Source organism: Vipera berus (assembly GCF_964194415.1).
Source record: "Vipera berus genome assembly, chromosome: 3".
Taxonomy (NCBI): Eukaryota; Metazoa; Chordata; class Lepidosauria; order Squamata; family Viperidae; genus Vipera; species Vipera berus.
In genome coordinates this window covers 67699500-67706768 of record NC_138204.1, presented here as the reverse complement: position 1 = coordinate 67706768, position 7269 = coordinate 67699500, and positions in this window count along the sequence as shown.

The following is a 7269-nucleotide window of genomic DNA, read 5'->3' as shown; positions in this document are numbered from 1 at the left end:
AATTTGGAAAGCTTTGCTACCGTGTGACAGCAATGAAGTAGCAATACAGTATTAGAGCTGGGAAATGTGTTAATGCTTGATGATGCCCTGAGAAACAAGTGTTTGTGTACCTCATAAATATCTTAATATATTGGGGTTTTTTAAAACCATGAGTTAGATGCCTGATATAGTTGCATTACACATTTCAAGAGTGAACTATTCCTTCCCTGTAGCTTTAAGGAACTGAAGATTTTTCCATCTGTGTATCCTGCTTTCCCATCTGTTCTCAAAGTCTGACACTTGTGTTCAATATGTTTACAAATAGCAATTTAAAAAAAGAATTCCAATAGTGAAACTATTTGCTTTCTAAAATAGAAGGAAGGAAGTTTTTTCGTTGTGAGGAATGTTCCCAAACTGAGGAATAGGTTAGGTACAGAGTATGAGAGAGTGACCCTTACTATATATTTATAGGTATATTTAAATTCAGGACTAAAATAATCAAATTAAAAATAATTTTAAGTCAGTCCTATAATTCCTCTGGCTTAGGTATGGCCAGGGACAATTTTGAGTTGACTCCCCAAAATTTCAGGAAGACTAACATAGGCCCTTTTTTCAAATTAAAACATGTGTAACAATCCAATCTGTTCTATCAGCTACCTTTTGAACAAACAAGAAGACTGTGGGGCAGGGATAGAGGTGTCTTGCTATGGAACATATTCAATCAACAGTAATTGGTTGCGCTACTACTTGATTTATACAGCTCTGATTAAAATCCAAGTTTGAGAAGAATTTGGGGCTTATAATATTCACTGTTTTATTATTCCCTGAGATCCTAAAATATAGTTCCTAGGAGCATCACTACCAATAAAGCCATTTTAAAGTTTGGTTTGCTGCAGTGGTTAAAGTGTCCTAGGAATGAGAAGAGTAACCTCAGCCACAGAAGCTCACTGAAGGACATCAAGTCATTCACTCTCTCCCAGCTCAACCCATGTGGTTCAGATAAAATGGAGATTTTCATGTAAATTGATCCTGGCTCAAGCCGTTGGAGAAAAGATGGGGTATAAATCTAACAAATATATTAAGGCCTCCATGTCTAGTATACAAGATTGCCCAATAATTTAGCTCTTGAAACTTCCTCTCAGACTTTGGATGAAAAGCTGTTGCCGATCGTGGTAGGGGAAGGAACAGAGCGAAGGCACTATATATTCCTTCTGTGCCAAGAAATGGAGTATTCTCCTCCCCATTTCAAATATGTAGAACTCCTGCTGTTGATATAAGCCAAACATCTGCTCTGGCTGTTCAGAATTCCTTAGCAGCCGTCGCCTTCCTGTTCATCACCAGAATTAGGATTTAGAATAATTGCGTTGCCAAAAACACCCCTTCTGAAACATGTGAAAAGTCCAGTTGCATTTCGGGCGGTCTAGTCAGGCCCTGCAGCTGTTAGCATAGCCACAAATCATCTGCCTCCCATTTTGCAATTTAAAGATGTCTCAAAAAGTAAGATACGTTGTTCCTAAAAAGTTCCACATTCTGTTCTCTCTGTCAACCCATCCTTTTTAATGCCAATGATTCATTAGCAGCCTAATAGGCGTCTCACGCTACATGGTGTGCCCGTGCCAGAAGGGCATATGTCCATGGCCATGTGCTTGAGACAGATAAGTACATAAACAGCATATTGGCACCAGACAGACATCTGTGCCTGGAAAAATGCATATGATATATACGTGAATGACATTTTAACTTTAATTAATCCATGGAGCTTTGAAAAGCAAGCTCAGCTCATCTTTTTAGTAAATATCAGCAAGATGTTTTTTTTCTTTTCTTCCCCCCCTCCCCCCACACCCAGCAATATGTCTGCAATGTTTGAAAGCCACATTAATAAATTTAGCCTGCAACTTCAGATAGGTAACTCAGTGTGAAATATCTACAATTATGTCTCAGGTAGTGAATGTTGAATTGAATAAACTGCAAAACAGATAATAGAACCTCTGTGCAGAAAAGCTAATCAGCCAGCTCTTAGTGGCTATCCCAAAAGATGAACAGGTTCAAATTTACTCAGTGCTGGTCCCTTCAAACTTCTCTGCAAACAGGGCAGAAAGCCCAAGTCATGAACATTGGCGATGCCTCCTATATGGCTTCATAACTGTGTCTTTTTTTTCAACATTTAACACAATGCCATGGTCATTTTCAGTAAACAATGTCATTAGTCTTGGACAGTGCTAATGTTGAAGATGAGAGATAATTTTTGTCAAATGGTTGAGGCACCGGATCAGGGGCATAGAAACTTGAGTTCTAATTTTATTTTAGACACAGAAACCAGTGGGATGACCTTGGCCAGTTGCTCATCTTAGCTCTGGGAAGAATTCAGTAGCATATGCTGCCTTGAAAATTGCACGGATTTGTCCGTGTATTCACCAGGAGCAAAATCTTCCTTGAAGGCCAAATAAAACCCCAGAATAAAGCTAAAATATACAGTACAGATAGTCCTTGACTTACAACCTGTTTAATGATCGTTCAAAGTTACAATGGCACTGAAAAAGTGACTTATGACCGTTTTTCACACTTACGACCATTGCATGGTCATGTGATCAAAATTCAGATGCGTGGCAACTGGCATGTATTTATGACGGTTGCAGAGTCCCGGAGTCATGTGATCGCCTTTTGTGAACTCCTGACAAGCAAAATCAATGGGGGAGCCAGATTCACTTAACAATTGTGTTCCTGATTTAACCATTGCAGTTATTCACTTAACAACTGTGCAAGAAAAGTCATAAAATGGGGCAAAATTCATTTAACAACCAGCTTGCTTAGCAATGGAAGTGTTGGGCTCAGTTGTGGCCATATATCGAGGACTACAGAGGATAGTTGAAGATAGCTGCTACCGTCTAATTTGAAATTTGAAATTGCAATGAACTAAATAATAATAATAATAATAAAGTATCAAAATGCAGAGGCACTTTCAGATGTTTAGCCCTTTCTTGAGGGAGGGGGCATGACTGTTGCTCTCCGCTTTGTTCTATAACTTTTTTTTCCTGCTGGAAACCAGCTCTCAATTTTTGGAAAGAAGCCCCACGTGGACCTTTTCAGTGGCCTGGTGGCCTAAATCAGCACTGAAGAACTGAGATCCATCAATTGTTGTTCAACAGACCCCGCCAGGGGTGGTATAACCAGTAACTGACTCGTTACTGGAATAACTTGCTGATCTTTTCTTCCCGGTGGTTGCCAGTACCAGAATTTTACAAAAGGAGGATGGGCAATCAAGTAAGGAAATGAAGAAGAAAGAACCTTTATTATTTTCTCCTCAGTGGTAAGTAAACTAAGACAAAATAGAACCTGCTATTTTATTAATACGTTTGTTTGTATTAATGCCTGGGAACAATCCTATTTCAGACACTTACTGTATCAGCCAGAGTACACATAAGGAGAATAGCTAATTTTAATAATATTTTTGTATGCATATTGTAAGCCTTTTTATATATTAATGCTTTTGTCAGTATTATTTTGCTTTTAGAGTACCCTTGAGAAAGGAATTCATTTTCAAAACAAGCTGGGGTCCAATAAAATCATTTTTATTGGCACCCAGGATTCCTCCCTCCCTCTTTTCTTAGTGCCAGAATGAAAATTATCTGCAAATCTGGAGTTTGCATAAAATTGTCTGATTGAGAGCCACACCGAAGCTATTCTTGAATTATATCGTCCCCATTTGCCATCAAATATACAGAACAAGCCAGTAATGAATTATCTCAAGCTGTAATGAAGTCCATTCCATCCCGTTGGAAGGAAGGTTGAATAAATTTTCTTGTCCTGACAAGCTGAAGATGATGCCTCTTATTTTAAAAGTTTACTATGCAAACATTTATAGTCACATATTATGCAGATGTTTGCAATAACTCTTAAATAACTCTGGCTCCCCGATGAGACTTTTATGTAGCTGGAACGGATGGCATCTTAGCCCCAATCTGGCTCTTATACACACAGAAGAAGGCTGCCTACTCTCATCTCTCATGCTGGCTTAGCGTAGAATGATCTTGATGTTCAAATATGACCTATGAATGCAAAAATCCCACCCTTCTAGACTCAGAATGGGTAGTGCTACCAAAAACCAGAACTGCAAGACTTCTGATAACCAATAAATGGCAGCAAAGAGATAGAAAGAAGCCACTATACTGCCGCCCGGTGGTCAAGCTAGCTTTTTCAGCTCAGATCTGATGACCCTAACTTTAAACAGTCAACGATTAAGCTGTCTCTTGTAAACCAACCTTGCAGAATTGACCTGAGTGCTGTTGGATGTATGGGTCCCATGTAACCAGACAGTCTTATGCTTCCCCTCCTCTGTATATAGTTGGATGGAGATGTGGCGTTCATCCCAGCCCTTTCTTTTGAGGCATGTCTTTCTGTCTATATTTGAGAAGTTTCTTCACTCAATGTAGCTCTAAAGGCAGCCCGAGAATGAAAGTGTGTTATTCTAGAACAGCCTGGCTGACTGGGAAATTCTTGTAATGAAAGTCCACACATCTTAAGGTTGCCAGGATTGAGAAACACTGCTCTATAAATTACATGTCATTGCAAAGCAAGATGCTTTCTTTTTATGAATGATTTAATGCCATGCATTTGTCTTTAATTTCATACCTCCTATTTCTGTAAAGCCTTGCAGACTTTGGGCAACGGCTATCTTTTTCTTTATCTGTTTGCTGTCATGTAAAAATAATTGTGCGTGCAGTTTAGATTTGATAGCATTGAGTTCAAAGTGGGAAAACATTGGTTGGTTTGTGGCAAAAACAGTACAAGAAAAATATACATAAAATCAGACAGATTTTGCTTCATTCCAAATTTGCAGGAAATTAAGGTGTGGTTTTTTTGTTTGTTTGCTTGCTTGCTTAGCACGTACGGATATGAACTCCTTGAATTTCCTTTGGTATGAAAACAATCCCACTTTAATTTAAATGTTTAGATTTAAAGAAAATATTACACTTAATTCGGAAGAGCTGCTTGAATAATCTGTTAAATCAAAATTTGTAACCGTCTTGCTGTTCAAATGTCAAGAAAAATGGATTGCGATTACTCATAAAACAAATGGACCTAGGCAACATTAAAACAATGGGCTTGATGGTAGCTAATGAATTTCCCTTATTTTTAGTATTTATCTATAATCATGTTTGTTATTTATTTGGTACACCTAACAAATAACATGGGAGAAATTCAACCCATTGTTTCCATGACAAAAGTGCCATCAGTGCAGGTTTAAACCACAAGGGGGCAGTATTTCCACACTGTAAAGCAACATTTTATTCCACAGTAAGAACTGTTGACAACTAAGACTGCAATCACATTTCTCTGAGAGTAAAGTCCAGTGAGATTTACGACTGCATAAACATGCATAGAACTGCACCTTACGTTAGCATGATTTAACTGCTAATTGTTCTTTAACTTTCAGAAAGTTTTAAAAACTACTTCCTAAAATTAAAAACAACGTGCTAAGAGCTGGGCATATATGCAAGAAAATATAGACATTTAGAGACTACATAAGGCAATCAAATTTTGACAAAAACCCCCATGTAGGAAAAATAGGGACAAGCAACCGGTTTATTGGAAAAATTAAACTCAAAGCTCAAGAAAAACTATGGAATAAGATCTGAAAGGATATAAAAAATGTAGTGGGCAAGTCCTTCTGCTCCATCTTCTTTTGACAAAGCATGTTGCTTGATTACAGAGGTGACCAAGGCCCTATAGTTCACAAGAGGTGAATTCCCTCCATCAGTATATCCATGTCTAGCTTTTAAACTCTGGTTGGGTCCATCAGACTGGTGTTTTTCAGAATTAGAAATGGGGCTAAAAGATCTTTCACTCACACCATAATTAACTGCAGCTTCTCTGCAATTAAGACTAGCTTTTAGAACATTTCTTCCCAGATAGAGAAGATAGTCTAAGGATAGCCAATACTTATGGTATTGATAAATAGCCTAATCAACAAAATACCAAGAACGCTCTTACCAACACTGAAAGGGCAAGCAATTAGTGTATAAAAATGACAAACCCAACTCTCTTCTAGGACTGATGATGTTACTAGTTTGGCAAAGAAACACCTGCAAGAAAACCACCAAGCTCAGAGAGCATCAAGGATCCCATAATAATCCATAGATATTTTACTTTGAACTAGGAAAGGATAAAATAAATTGGACGTAGCAATAAAATTATGACCTCTTATATGCATTTGTTTTATAAAGGATGCTTCAAATACCAGCGCCTGCCTTGGTAGGCTCTGGCACAAATAGGTCCTCACAGATTCTGGATTTCTTGTTGCTTAATCACCACCAATTGCTTCCTGGTTGTTCTATTACAGGATTCTCCAAACTTGACAACTTTTAAATTTGTGGATTTCTACTCCCAGAATCTTAAAAGTTGCCAAGTTTAGAGATCCCTGTTCACCACCTTGAGTTGGAGGTTCTGAAGTTCAACCTACCTACGTTATTTCACGCAAATAGGATTGTCTCCACTAAGGAAACAACTCTAATTGTTCCAGTTTAGAAAATATCTACATTTTGAGACAAAATTATTCAGGGCCAATAAGCATTTCAAATAAAAGGTTGTAATTCTTGTCTCAAACTGTTTCTGTTCCTGAATCTGGGGCATGAGGAAGAGCAGAGGTTTCGTTTTTAGTTTTGTGTTTGTTGTTTAGCAAAAGGGTCTGTAAAAATTGGGAATAAAACTCTTAAAGTATGTTACTAATTAATTCTGCAGGGCTAATGTCCCAGCTGCACCAAAGAACATTCATCCTGAAGCAATAATTGTTACAATAGATTAAAAATTTATCCATTCATATTTAAATCTGCATGCTGCTTTTCTATCCCTAGTTCCACAATTAGTTCTTAGCAAGGAACAATATATTAAGAGGCCCAAGTCATAAAGCATAGAAAAGACTGTAATAGCAGCTGCAGCCACTTTCTCCTATTAATAATAAAGAACAATATAAATCCCCACTATAAATCTCAACCATTCCCAAACTCTTTGCTAATTTTCCAGTGCCAATATATTGAAGTAGAGGTAGGTAACTATAGCCCTTTCATGTCCTGGGGACAACTCCCATGCTGCCTCAGGAATTCTGGGAGTTGAAGTCCACAGGTTATAAAGGAGCCATAGTTGCCCCCACCCCTGCTGTAACTGGTATTACTGCCTGAAGGTATCTTGAAAATGGTGGGTTGTCCCTTGGAGCTGCAATACAGCATATCACAGTGATGATTTCACTAACTAAACCTAGAGTTTGCACAACTTACCTTTCTAGTACATAGGTCT